Here is a 15,940-nt window from a genome sequence, read left to right on the forward strand (position 1 = left end):
TCTATGATATTTTTAGTTAATAGTTGCCACTTAAGGGAGCCATTAGATTATTTATGTCTTGATACGTCACGACACCAACTCCTTCCTTGATCTGCCTGATACCCCTCCTTCCTTCTATCTTACCTTCTATTATAATGTTCATAAGTTCGTCGTATCGTATCAAGTGTCCTAACACTTTCCCCCTTCTGACTTCAATAGTTCTTATAATTTATCTCTTTTCTTTAACCCTAAGTAGAACCATCTTAGTTAGTTATTAACCATTCTAAATATCATAAAACATGTCAGACTGATAGATTTAATACCCGTAGTGTTACAGGCGTCTATAGGCTACAGTGACCGTTTACCATCAGACGACGCTTGTTCGCTACCTTTGTGGTATAAAAAAAAAACCCAAAACTACTTAGTCGATTATAGAAATTCTTTCACTTATAGAAACATTATTAGCGACTAACCTGAGTTGTATTTTATTAAAAAAAACCGTGAGAAGCAGATGGTGATCGATACTTGTATTGATACAAGTGTATCTATTGTTTGATTCTATATTTCCTGTACTGTATTACATTATAAAGTACACATGTTCATTCACTTAAGAATATTCGAGTATTCTGACACTTGCTTATGGTTGACTGGGAGAGAATGCTTTTAGCATTGAGTCCGCCATGTACACATATTTGTACTAATGATTAAATAAATAAATAAATATTGACGAATTAACAATTCCTTATTTTTTTATTTCATCATCTTCATATCAGCCTTTAACTGTCCACTGCTGAACATAAGCCTCCCCATTGGGCAGTAGTTGCCACGCTTGGCAGGCGGGTTGCCAACCGCAGTTAGGCTTAGAGATGTTTTAAGAGGGACGCTGCAGCCCATTCCTCGCCCTCCCTCAGTCGATTCTTATAACACCCACGGGTAAGGAAGGGGTGGCCTATGTTGGAACCAAACGGCAATTATTTGCTTCATATTTATTAGACGAAATTTTAAATATTAAAATGATATCGTATAATAATTTAAATTTATACAATTTTTTAAATAATAACACTGACAAGTAATTATAAATAGTCTCCTAACTCATCACATGGTAGGGGGGAAAGGGGTTGTTAGTAATGGAGACTGAGAATCCCATTGCTAGCAATATACCCAACCAGGTCGACCTCCTCGCGGTTTCCCCTGGAAACTATCGTGGTTAATTCCTGATGAATTCATCATGATGGGCTAACTGACCTGTTTTCATTCTCATCTATCAACCTTCACTGGTGCTCCGTAGTGTTTGTATGGCTGTGTTTCGGTTTGAAGGATGGGATATGGCAGTGAATTTACAGGGTACAGAGGAATAACACCTGAGTCCTCAGGAATGGCAACACATGGAAAGTATCGTAGGCCAAACAGTATACTCTATTATGACCATGGTACTGGTCATGTCTATAGGCGACGGTTATCACTTTCCATCATGTGGACCGTTAGCTTGTTTGCCATTCTAAGTTGCATAAAAATAATCCTAAAAAGAAAAAGGATTGCAAGTGTGACAGCTGGCAGGTATCTGTGGGAAAAAAATATACTGCGCCGCCCCAGTAGGGCAAAGGTAAGGCAATGTTTCAAACAGACATGGTTATACCATCTAACATTAACTGTTTAAGGCACACTTCATTTAAACTTAATAAAATACTTCGATTTCCGAGTATTTCAATTTAAGTTCGTACCTACTTGCGTTCTAGTTTAAGCTCTCTTACTTTCTTAAGGTCTTAAACATGCCTAACAGAATAAATAATTTATTTTATTATTTTTTATTATTTTTATTTTTTATTTTATCTTTATTTGGTCTCCCAGCAATTGTTACACTGATAAGATTTAATATTAAAATTACTGTCTATTTATACTTAGTGTACAATCATTTTAAAGGAAACACAGCATGCTAATTAACAAATAAACAATAATATGGCATTACAATCTCTTGAAGTATTACATTGGTATAGTTTTATATATATATATATATATATATATATATATATATATATATATATATATATATATATATATATATATATATATATATATATATATATAACTTATTCTGTACTGAGTTAAAATTGAAAATTCTTATTTTTAGCTGTGCAAAAAAAGATTTAGTGTAATACAACATAGTATAGTATTTGTGTTGTATGTGTATTTCTTATGTATTATTTTATGTATTATTATACAGAATTATTTCAGGTTTGTTTGAATCAAAGCATTTGGCGTTTCATTATTTCTGCTTACCCTGATGGGAGACAGGCGTGACAGATATGTATGTATGTATGCATTTCAGTATGTTACTATAATTATGTCATTTTTCACCGCATCTGCCCTTCATATACTCTGTTTTTACCCAATGGTTAGCTGAATTAGTTAGAGAATGCCATATGGCATTAAGCTCGCCACTTGTACAAAGTTTTATTGTGCAATAAAGAATAAATGAAATAAATAAATATACCTGTTTAATATAATATAAATCTTTCAAACATAAACCGTATGATGACTTCGTGATTAAACCTCGATATGTTGTTTTATTAAAAAGTTTCCAAATCTATCTATTGATATTAGTGATTCCTAGTACCAGAGGGAGGGATACCTAGACCAAAAGTCGATTGCTTGGGTACCTCTTTCCCATTCGTGTTTTTACCGTGATGCAGTTAACATGGCTGTGTTTCGGTTTGAAGGGTGGGATACGGCGTGAATTTACAGGGTACAGAGGAATAACACCCGAGTCTTCAGGAATGGCAACGCATGGGGGTATCATGGGCGAAACAGTATACTCTGTTATGTCCATGGTACTGCTCATGTCTGTAGGCGACGGTTACCACTCTTCATCAGGTGGGTCTACAAATTGTATGCCATTCTAAGTTGTATAAAAAAAAACTTGGTGGGGATTTTGGAAAATATCTTTATAAGTTATTTTCATTATTAAAGTAAGTAAAATCTAAACTAATTATGTTTGTTGTATTTTGTTGATTTGAGATCTAATCTATAAAGACACTGTAACAAGGAAGTAAATAAATAACTAGTTTTTACCTGGGACTTCGTCCGAGATTGATCAGGATAAAAAGCAGTGTATATATTTGCCCTTATTGCTATAAAATGGTAACATATTATTGCTAATTATCATCATATCAGATTTAAACTGTCCACTGCTGAACATAAGCCTTTTTCTTGAGGGTTTTTCCCGTAGTTGCCATGCTTGGCAAGCGTATTGGCAACCGCAGTTAGGCTTTAGAGATGTTTTAAGAGGGACGCTGCTGCCCATCCCTTGCCGTCCCTTAGTCGCCTCCTACGACATTCATGGAAAAGGAAGGGGTGGCCGGGATTCTATGACGGAACCACACAGCGACTACTATTGCTAAATCATTAATACAATTTTTATTTCCTAAATAATTCTTTTATTGTTTTATAATATACAGGAATATATCAGAATAAAGATTGATTTATAAAAATATCGCAAAAAAGATTGCAAGATACGCAATTAGAGGAGACAAATGGTATTTCGTTTAGATAAAGAACTGTGTAAATTGGGTTGTAATTCTTAATGTAAGGCAGGTATTCCCCTTTCACCTATGTACGTATCGTTAGAGAGAGACCGTCGTCATCATGTGAGACCGTCTATATGTTACATAAACATTAGCTACGCATATGTATTGACAAATTAGTGATCCCACCCACGCGATACTTTCAGAAAATGTTAAGAGAGGAAATTTTCAGGCGTAAACACTAAATGAGACAGACAAGTCATTTTGATCGTGTACAAGGCACGGATCAGATGTGTGAAGAAGAACTTTTATTTATTTATTTATTTATTAGTACATATATGTGTACATGGCGGACTTAATGCCAAAAGCATTCTTTCCCAGTCAACCATAGGGAAGTGTCAGAATACTCGAATGCGGTACTAGTAATTATTGATATACATACATACTAAAATTACATATATATATACGAATAGATATATATATAAATAACAAATATACTTACACATATATGACATATACTATATTATACACGAAATTAAGAATAATATAAAGTACTTACTGCTCGGATAAAGTAAAAAAGTGAGCGTAAACTTTTTTTTTTAAATACGGTTTAGTCGGTAGTCTCTTAATGGTATCAGGTATCAGTACTAACTTTATTACGTAACTAATTATGACCGATGGCTTTTCTCGCATTAAAAGTACTATAATGTATATGTAAATATAATAACATTTTATTATTTTTTATTATTATAATATACATCGTTAACTACCCACTGCGGAACATAGGCCTTGTCTATAAGAAGGGTTTGTCAGTAGTTGCCACGTTTGGCAGGTAAATTGACAACCGCAGTTAGGCTTTTAGTGATGTTTTAAGAGGAACGCTACTGCCTATCTCTCGACTATTAGGCTCTTTTAGTCGCCTCTTAAGACAGCCACGGGAAAGGAAGGGGTGGCCCATTCTACGCCGGGACCATACGGCAATAACAATAAGTTAATTAGTTGTTTGAACGCACTGATCTCTGAAACTACTAGTCGAATTTGAAAATATCTTTTTGTATTTGAAAGCTTATTTCTTGAGGAATTTTAAAAATTATTCAATTTCACGATACCACCATGAACAAAACCGCAAGATACAGCTAGTAATAATCGTATTTTTCTCCATTCACCAATTGCAACAATAAGATATACTCTTCGGTAGTCAAAAGTCGATTGCTTGGGTACCTCTGTCCCATTCGTGTTTCAACCGTTAAGCAGTTGTGTTTGCATGGCTGTGTTTCGGTTTGAAGGGTGGGATATGGCGTGAATTTACTGGGTACAGAGGAATAACACCTGAGTCCTCAGGAATGGCAACGCATAGGCGGTATCATGAGCGAAACAGTATACTCTGTTATGTCCATAGTACTGCTCCTATCTATAGGCGACGGTTACCACATTCCATCAGGTGGGCCGTCAGCTTGTTTGCTATTCTAAGTTGCATAAAAAAACACTCTTGACAGAGTCGTGGTTTTTATGATAATAGTAGATCGTGGATGAGGCCCTCCTTTGCGACTGAGGTCCTCGCGATGCGTCTCCATCTACTTCTGCTTACAGCCGAGCGAGAGCATTCCACAATAGACTGATAAGAAATCCAGTAAACAGTAAAGGCGATGTGATACAAAAGATTGACTTATCGAACGATCTCCTCTAGACAGCTTTTAAGTAGAGGACATTGAGAAATAAGACATACAGTATCCAACAGTGTGTGTAGATTACAAAAAAATGAATAAATAATTAGAAATTTTTTTAATAAAAATGTATGTATGTATGTAATTATTTAGTATTGTATGTAATTTCCATAACTAATATGAACGTTGAAAATACAATGTTAACTGATGCGGTATTTTCAAAAATAAATTAGTTTATAATGAAATATTTTGACAATTTAGTTGGCAATGATTCTTTTTCGATCAATCAAAAATGTTCGGTCCCATTGGCAATATATTATGTTTTATTAATTTTTTTTAAGTTCTTTTAACTTATTTACATAATAATGTTAGTTTTCTACGTGTAAAATCTAATAGTGGTCATGTTTGAGTAATAAATTTTTATATTTAAGTCTTATATATAAACTTTCTTATTTATATACATATTCATTAAATAGAAAGGATTATATATATATGGATTATATATATAATCATGTATAATACATATAGGATTATATATGTATTATACATGATTATACAACATTTTTAAATAAAAAAATAAATAAAAATATGTTTTACAGCACATTCAATTTGAAGTTTCTTAACCACATATTTGTCAAACGTGGTGATGACTTTGGCAATGCTTTCATTGCCCATGATGACTTAGTCTTGATCGATTTTGATAAGAAATATTTTTCCAGCTATCCTAATTAATCAGTTATTAGTTGTAGAAATACGATTGAAATTGTTTTATTTATTTCAATTATAATGACATAGTTTACATTTATGATAATTTAATTCTAATTAATTATGCTTCGCTTTTTATAAAACAGATTATTAATTAATTACTTAATTAAATGAGCTTCGCTTTTAATAAAATCGGGTTTAAAATCATAATTAAAGCCATGTAATAATCACAAAATGAAACTTAAATATGGAAAATATTAATTAAATTAATTAATTGTATCTCTTATAATGATAACACTATAAAATAATTTATAAACATTTAAAAACCTAAATATATCTAAAACTATTATAGATTTAAAATTGAGTGAAATAAGAAAAAATAAAATAAAGAAGCCACATCATACGAATCGTTACAGGATCTAATATAAAATGAAATGTTTTACAAATTAAATCACGCCCGTACACACGTAGCGTACTGTACTGCGGATGTCGTCGAAATTGCCTATTTAATAATGGAAGTTCTGTGCCTAACATATTCTTACTCTCCACGACCGATACTCTATGGCGCATTAGCGTATAGATATGTGAGATACCCCCTAAATTATTTCGACATATGCAAATTTGTGCGCACCTACAGATGTCGGCATAGATCAAACGGCGACAGACAGGACAGACCGTTTATGTTTATTAAGGACAGAAAATTTTGCCATACAGTTACAGCGTACAATGGACTATAATGTAATAATAATAATGAACAACAGCGTCAGGCTCTACTGAGACCGATCCATCATCACGGACAAGACGTTTCTTGCGCACAAACCTGATATCGTGGTGATGGATCGCGTACTCCCGAGGGTGTTTTTGGTGGATGTCACCATGCCGCTTGACGAGAACCTCACCATCTTTCTACCACTAGGTGAGAGTGAAAAGACTAGTTAGCCCATTGTAATGAATCTGGACTCCAATACGGTGGTTTCCAAGGTAGACAGTATACTCTGTTATGTCCATGGTACTGCTCATGAGTATAGGCGACGGTTACCACTTTCCATCAGGTGGGCCGTCAACTTGTTTGGCATTCTAAGTTGCATATTGCTAATAATAGGACTGGTAGTCCGCATTACTAACAATCCCTTCCTCCCCTCCATTAATGAAATTTGAAAATAAAGGAATCATTTTCCTCAATCACTTCGTCTATAATAAAAATATACAACGCCAACCCCAAATAATTAGGGGGGAAAGGGATTGTTAGTAATGTGGACTAATGGCTCCATGGCAAGGACTGTCATATCGACCCCCACGCAATTCCCCCTGGAATCCATTGTGATTAATACTTCTTGCATTCGTCACAGTGGGCTATCTGACCAGCTTTTATACTCATCTATCATCCCTCACTGGTGCTCCGCCAGCGTATACCGCATTATGCCATTTCATTCATTTCACCCATTAAAAAAACCCAAATAATTGTAAAAAGGGCAAAAAAATTATGATGATGAACTCTAAAATTAATATGATAAAAATAGCGATAGGTTTTTAACTATTGCCTCACTGGCCCGTCTGCGGATATTGTAATCTATGAACGCACACCTAGCGACGCGAGTCTCCCAAAAAACGGAGCGGCGCAGTTGTAAAATTGTCTAACTACCCCCCGCGCGCGCTCATTACGGCGCGTGCGTGGGCCGCACGCGAGATAAAGGTCAGCGGATATATTTTACACATATCAGAACTATCATATTAAAATTTATATTCATTTTCGTATACATACAATATTAATTAACGTATCCCTGAAAATTTGTGTTAATTGTATTGTAAATCTTTTTAATGTATCCAATGTAAAATATGTACAGTAAAATCTTTATTTGTCCAATTAGATATAAAGCAACTTTATTGCATTCAAACTTTTTATTTTTAAGAATAATATTAATTTAATTAATTAATTCATTTTTTACTTTCAAACTTTTTTTCAAAATTTCCTAAATTAACAAACACGCAAGTGTTATTTTTTAAAGAAATATTTATTAGGAAAAAAAGCAAATTACAAAGGACATTAAAACATATACAATACAAAATTCTAAAACTAGCGATGGAATAATTAAAAAGTGACTATTTAAAATAACTTGTTAATAATAAACAAACACAAATACTATTTTTATTCTATATAAATACATAAATTAAAAAAAATAAAAAAAGGTCACCGGAAAAACCTACTATCTCAAGACACATCCTCAAATCCAATCCCGTGTGTTGTCAGTACGCAGAACGCGAGCTCAGATCGCGATACTAACGCGTGTTCATCTCTTTCTAGTTTTGAAAAACCAGGCCTCCCCCGCCGCCCCCGCCTCGCCCCCGCCCCGGGGCCCACCGCCCCCCGCCGCCTCCCAACTCCTAATTCCTTACATATTTAAATTCCACTTTCAACGTTCGTTGGAGTCTTCATATTGTCTCCATATGGTTTTCGTTATTTCCATTTCAAATGCTTTTTTACTTCTAATCTTCGAACGAGATTATTTTTTGATTAATTTTAATTCGTCGGATTTTTTGTTTTTCAATTTGTCAACATTCTGCGAAATCCAATGCTTGTTTGTATGGGGGGAGGGGAAAGGGATTGTTAGTAATGGAGACTGAGAATCCCATTGCTAGCAATATACCCAACCAGGTCGACCTCCTCGCATTTCTCCCTGGAAACTGTCATGGTTAATTTCTGATGAATTCATCAAGATGGGCTAACTGGCCTGTTTTCATTCTCATCGATCACCCTTCACTGGTGCTCCGCCAGCGTATCCCGTTAGCGTAGGCGGGGTTACCATACCATTTTCACCCAACAAAAAAAAATGCTTGTTTGTGACGAATATTGCATACTGGCTGAATCCGGCGACTTCGCCCGTATAAATCTGTACATAACGTATCCGTGAAGTTAAGATATTAGTTTACCAAATATCATTCAAATGAATTCAGTAAATTTTTCCATGAAATAATAATAAAAATCACTCCGTCCTTATGAACAATCACGGTTTAATCATCATCATCACCATATCAGCCGTTAAATTCCCACTGGTGAACGTAGGCCTCACCACGCTTGCCAATAGTTGTCACAATTGGCAGTGGGATTGGCAACAGCAGTTATGCCTTGGTGCTGTTTAAAGAGGGACACTGCTGCCCATTTCAAATTCAAAAGTTTAAAATATTTTTATTCATGTATTTATTACGGACTCTTACGATATGTCAAATCTACCGTCAGTTCAGAATGATTTCGAGATTGACCAGAGGGAGACTTTATACAAAAGTCGATTGCTTGGGTACCTCTGTCCCATTCGTGTTTCAACCGTTAAGCAGTTGTGTTTGCATAGCTGTGTTTCGGTTTGAAGGGTGGGATATGGCGTGAATTTACTAGGTACAGAGGAATAACACCTGAGTCCTCAGGAATGGCAACGCATGGTGGGTATCATGGGCAAAACAGAGGTACCCAAGCAATCGACTTTTGTACAAAGACTTCTTCTGAAGTAAAGTATACAAGTCAAAAACTATGGAAGCAAAAAAAGAAATCTAGAACATATCCCTGAAATTTTTTGCAATTTTTCCCTACCTTTAAGTACGTCAAATTATCGTCTGGGACGATATCGTCCGTGACGGTTGACGGTGTGCAAATAAACACACGGTTGGCGGAGGGTTAAGTATTTTACAAAACAGTAACAAGCGAATAGTCCGTCTGACTCTAATCATCATTTCATCATCATTTCAGCCATTGTCCGTCCACCGCTGGACATAAGCCTTTCCCATAGACTGCCATAAAGAACGCTCCTGAGCTACCTGCATCCACTGACTCCCTGCAATACATTTCAGGTCGTCACTCCATCTAGTGGGGATCATTCTATACTGCATTTACCAGTACGCGGTTGCCACTTAACAACCTTTCTTCCCCATTAGTTGTAGGTTCCTCGAGCTAGACCAGCCCATTGGCACTTGAGCTTGCTAATCCTTCGGGCTATGTCGGTTACTTTGGTTCTTATGCGAATATCCTCGTTCCGGAAAGAGACTCCGAGCATAGTCCGTCTGACTGTAATAGGCAATGTAAACTTACATAATGTGCAAACAATTGTGCAAACACACGTATTAATTGTGGCCGGCCATCTGTTTCACCGTGGATGGATAGATAGATAGATAGATACTTTTTATTGTTCCCTCCAAAAGATTACAATATGTCCTACGATTTCTAGGACAATTTATAAATTTATTTGTAAACTTATAGATAGATAGATCTATCTATCTATTATTTGTCTCTAATTTTACTGAATGTCAAGCATATCCATAATATATTAATTTATTACAATGTATTGTATGTTATGGGCGAATTTAGACCACTATGCGACCACCAACCTTTTTGTGTGTGTGTGTGTGTGTGTGTGTGTGTGTGTGTGTGTGTGTATTTCTTCAACTATTTTTATGTCGTTTTCATTTAAAACTTTTTTTTTACTTAAAAATATATATCATATATATTTACACATTTTGTAAATAAAAAATATTAATATTTTATTTATAATTTATACTAAATAAAATATAATTAGAAATATTACTTACTTCAGAATTAAAATTTTGTGTAGTTTAGGTGTTTAGATAGAGCAGTGGGACACATTTTGTCATATCTGTATTAATTTCGAATCGTTCCACTCCATTGTCATTGTATGGCCTTGTATGTACCAGTTATTCAAATATGTATTTAAATTTTCAGGTATTTGCTGTTTGGAGTTCATTCGAATCAGGTAATGTTAAATAAGATTTTGACATAGATACAGCTGGCTTTATAAAGTATTTAATTAAGTTACAGTAACTTGAATTCGCTTCACGTGTGACATCAACTTATTACCTAACATATATCTAGAGGAGGGGGAAGGATTATTAGTAATGGGGGGCGTTAATCCCCATTCCTAGCAATATACCCTATCAGGTCGACCTCCACGCGGTTCCCCCTGGAAAACGTCGTGATTAATTATTGTCAATTTTTATCTATATCATCTTCACCTATCATCTATTAATGGTACCCCGCCAGTGTATACCGATAGCGCGGGTGGTTACCATTTCATTATCATGCATTGAAGAAAACATATATCTAAGTATATGTATGTATGTAATGTTTAAAGCCTATATAGCCCTTTGGCCACGACAGAATATGCTCTTTTGAGGGAAAAGCAATAAGCTGAGTTGTGACCATTTTGTATTGTTATGGCGCACGCGCAAAAGGAAAAATTATACTTGACTTTATGTTTTTTTTTATTTTAATCATTTCTCTTATCTCGCTTTTTATGTACCATATATCTGTGTTTGTTATAATTTGTATGCTGTAAGTGATGCAAATCATTACATAGTATAAAACAAAGTCGCTGTCGCTGTCTGTTCGTCCCTATGTATGCTTAAATCTTTAAAACTACGCAACGGATTTTGAAGCGGCTTTTTTTAGTAGATACAGTGATTCAAGAGGTAGGTATATATGTATAATACATGCATAATATTGTAGAGAGACACTGATAAATTTAAAGGTTTCTAATGTGACGTGATGTAATGTATATCCGCGCAAAGCCGGGGCGGACCGCTAGAAAATTATATATCTATCTATATGTATATATATATATATATATATATATATATATATATATATATATATATATATATATATATATATATATATATATATATATATATATATATATATATATATATATACATATATATATATATATATTACACACATATATAGAAGCGGACAGTTTACGGCTGATAAAATTATGACGATATTTCTGCATATCTGACGCGATACTTTTATAAGTCAGTCAAAAAGTAGTCAATAATGAAACTAAATAATCATCGTCATCAAATCATCATCGTCATCATTGATCATCATTTCAGGCGTTAAATGTCCACTGCTATACATTGCCACGCTTGGCGGGCGGATTAGTAAATGCAGTTAGATTTTAGAGATGTTTTAAGAAGGACGCTGCTGGTCATCTCTCTACCATTAAATTCCTTTAGTCGCCTCTTACGACACCTTCAGGAAAGGAGGGGTTGGGGACCACACGACAGAAACTAATAACAGATTACAGTAATGTTCGCATTCATCGGGAATCGAACTCGAAAATATCCGGAGTTGAAGGACCAAAGTTATTACATGCCTATTTATATCATCTTCCCATTCGATATTCTTATCACATACGTAAAATAAGCCTTATATACATACATGTAAGGTATTACATAAGGTAATGATTCAATGATGGGCACTAGGTAAAAAAAGAAAGATAGCATATGCTAATGTTAGAAAGGGACGGACGAGCTCGCGCTACCGCCGGCCAAAATGAAAAGTGGTCATTTTTCCACCAATAGCGAAATTATTGGAAAAACTACACCAAATGAATTTATTATGGCCGCGTCCTCCCCGCAACCCTCGGACCCCGCGTTCGATACATTATTTTTAATGGTACACAGAGTGCCTACGCGAATTGTGTTATTACTAGCTTTTACCCGCGACTCCGTCCGCGTAACAGGGATATGTATACTGTATCCCCACTTCTATCTGTTCTGCTTTAACCAAAGGTTGTCTGTAAGAGATTGCCCTAGCGATAAGATCGCCTTTTCTACGTTTATGGTATGTGCGTATTTCAACCTGTATTTATGTTACCGTATTTCACTTGAATTATTCACTTGTCATTGTATATTTTTGTTTATGGTGCAATAAAGAATTAAATATATAAATGTACTGGCTAGAAAAAAAAACAGCCTACCTCCTCCTACACTTGATACGACACAACGAACTTATGAACATTATAATAGAAGGTAAGATAGAAGGAAGGAGGGGGAGAGGGAGACCGAGACATAGTTACATCAGGCAGATCAAGGAAGGAGTTGGTGTCGTGTCGTATCAAGAGGTGAAGAGACTCGCTGAAAATCGTAGTGAGTGGCAAGAGCTCCACCGATAAGAGCGCAGCTCTTAAATAGGATAGATATACCTCCTTATCCATTTAATATACTACCATATACCATTTCAGCCGTTACTGTCCACTACTGAACTTAGCTACTCCTTATTGGGTGGTTTTGCCAGATGTTACCATGCTTGGCATGTGGATTGGCTAAATTAGACTTTGGTTATGTTTTAAAAAGGACGTTGCTGCCCATCCCTTTTTTTATGGGTAATAATAGAATGGTAACCCCACCCACACTATTGGTATACACCGGCGGGGCACCAGTGAAGGATGATAGGTGAGGATGAAACAGGTCAATTAGCCCATCGTGACGAATTCAACAAAAATTGTTCACGATGGTTTCCAGGGGGAACCATGTGGAGGGCGATCTTATAGGGCAAATTGCTAACAATGGGGCTATCAAACTCCATTGCTAACAATCTCTTTCCCCCCGCTGCCCATCCTCTGACCGTTAAAAGAAAGGAATAGTCCATTCTATAGTGGGGTCACACGGCACTTGCTTGTATCTTGTACAGGTCAAACCTAGTTAATGAAACACTACCTGGTGAGAACTGGTGGCTAATTGAAATTGGATGCATACAAGCAAAACTGCTTAGTGATAAATACAGTGATAAGTACAGAGGAATAACACCTGAGTCCTCAGGAATGGCAACGCATGGGGGGTATCATGGGCGAAACAGTATACTCTGTTATGTCCATAGTACTGCTCATGTCTATAGGCGACATTTACTACTTTTCATCAGGTGGGCCGTCAGCTTGTTTGCCACTTTTAAGTTGTATAAAAAAAGAAGCCTATGAACACTCGCAATACTAGAGATGTTACGCGTGCGTTGCCGACCCTGAAGAAACCTCTTTACCCCCCTTTTGAAGAACACCATGGTGTAGGCTCTTGAGATAACCAATTATATCAATATTATTTTCAATGGGTCAAAATTATTTGTCAATTTCCAAAAACAGATATTTTTTCAGATTTCTGTATGAGAACGCTCTTAAGGCAAATTATTGGGTGGAAAGAAATAATGAGAAATAAATCATCATCATTACCTTTTAATTTCAGCCATTATCCGTCCACTGCTGGACATAAGCCTCCCCCATAGACTGCCGTAAAGAACGGTCCTGAGCCACCTGCATCCACTATCTCCCTGCAACGCATTCCATGGCGTCACCCCACCTAGTCGTCCTACACTGAGTTTACCCGTATGTGGTCGCCACTCAAGAACCTATCTTCCCCATCGGTTGTCGATTCTTTGAACTAAGAAATAAATATAACGCAGAAATGAATGTAAAACATCTACAAGGAACATTTTTTGCCATAGTGTTTTCCATAATATGAATTAGATATGCAAAAGATTAAGCTAAAAACCCAAAATTTTGTATAGAGAATGGAGGACACTTTACGTTCTGGCCAATCAATATGTCCCAGTTAAGTGGACGAAGTCGCGGGGCAAAACTAGTAAAATCTAACAGTAAACAGATATATATGTTTAGTCAGCCGGTACTCGTTTTAAATACAATAGCGTAGTAAATTGTAACAAATCTAAACTATTTCACGAACCAAACTGTATTGTCTTATGTTCGAACCACTATCTCCTCTAGCTTTGCCAGGTTGAGTAATTTCCCCCAATTTTGGGTATTTTTTTTTGTATAAGAACAACCAAATTAACTTATGCGTATTTTAATCGAGAATTCTCGACTAGTTTCAGAATCATTCAGGACCCTTAGTCATGGGTACTTACGAAAATTTTAACAATAAAAAAAATTGTCTTAAATTGTTGAAGAAAAGTGAAAAGGATGTGATGAAATTTGAGTAATTATCTTGACTTTTCTGTTTTCTGTAAACCGTATTTATATTCGATGCCATTTTTGTTTTCCTCACACGAGTAATGGTTACGTTGTAAAAAGTAGTTAAAATAGACTTACATTGGAACAAAAGACCAACATTGGATTGGGTAAAATTTAGGGAAATCGTATAATTTTAAAGAAAAAAATATTCTAAATTTGGGGAGAAATCAAAAATCCGTATCTGGCAACACTATTCGCCTCTCAAAACGTGGCTGTCCGCCAAGAAGTTACAAAAGAAATAATTTGGTACAGCAGAGCCAAGTTAAGCTAGTCACAGTAAGTATATCTACATTTAGATGTCTACAAAGTGTCTAGGATGTTAGTGGCCTAGTGTTTCACTGGCCTGTTTCACGGATCTGTGGTAGTAAGATTCAGATGCCTTTGTATTGAATTATTTATGTTGATAATTTAGCAATCTGAAAATAATGGGAAAAAAGAAAAAAACATTAAATGTAATTTAAATGCAATTTCCATTATTTATATTATATTATTATTCATATTGTTAATTCCTTATAAAATGACATTTAATAATTTAATTCTATTTTAATGTTTATCAAACAGAAGGCATGCTGTGGTCGCCTATAAATGTAAGAGCAGTTAGATCTAATCTACCAGTGTATTGTATTGAAATGTTTAGCTGTATCTTATGTTGGTGATCCTATAAATAAATAAATAAAAAAGCTTAACCAAGGCATATAATAAAATCGTAACTAGTCGATGCCTATACATGGAAGATATATAAGAAAAACTATTTCAGGGTAGCGCTTTATGAACGTGTTAGATATTTATTTTAAATTATATTAATTGTCTTAAACACCTTGTGTCAAAATGAGTACCTACATTTATTAATAAAAGTCAAAGTAACTACTTTAAACATAAATAAAGTATTAAAATTGTTATTATACCGAATTTCGTAATAAATTATTCTTGTAATGTATATAGAACACTAATTTATATTTTAATTGACTTTATAATTATTTATTATCATGATACTTGAATAAAAATTAATGAAATTGTAAGAACACGTGGTCTCGCTGACTTGTTTACTCGAATTCGGCCGTGTGGATATAAAAGATTGTCATTTGGGTGGGGAGACACTTCTTGTCCAACCGTTGAACAGAGCGGAGCTCCCTGCCGTATCAATAGTGAACAAGTATAGTGAACCACGTGGTCATTATATAAAATATATCACAATTATTGTTGATGGAAGTCCTAAAGAAGCTATATTTAAATAAGTGTCAATGGACTAACAGAAGTTGGGTATTTA

General features: G+C 35.1%; 1 protein-coding gene across 2 annotated transcripts in view; it reads left to right on the forward strand.

Annotated features, from left to right (window-relative positions):
* Positions 1 to 15,940, forward strand: part of LOC113520740 (broad-complex core protein isoforms 1/2/3/4/5) — a 205,466-nt gene that overhangs the window by 94,561 nt on the left and 94,965 nt on the right. For both annotated transcript variants that reach the window (XM_052897486.1, XM_052897484.1), the window contains exon 2: positions 10,593 to 10,623. The gene's annotated coding sequence lies outside the window, so the exon portion shown is untranslated. The remainder of the gene's footprint in view (positions 1 to 10,592; positions 10,624 to 15,940) is intronic.

This window comes from Galleria mellonella, unplaced genomic scaffold, assembly GCF_026898425.1.
Source record: "Galleria mellonella isolate WM207_F2 unplaced genomic scaffold, CSIRO_AGI_GalMel_v1 utg36, whole genome shotgun sequence".
Lineage (NCBI taxonomy): Eukaryota > Metazoa > Arthropoda > Insecta > Lepidoptera > Pyralidae > Galleria > Galleria mellonella.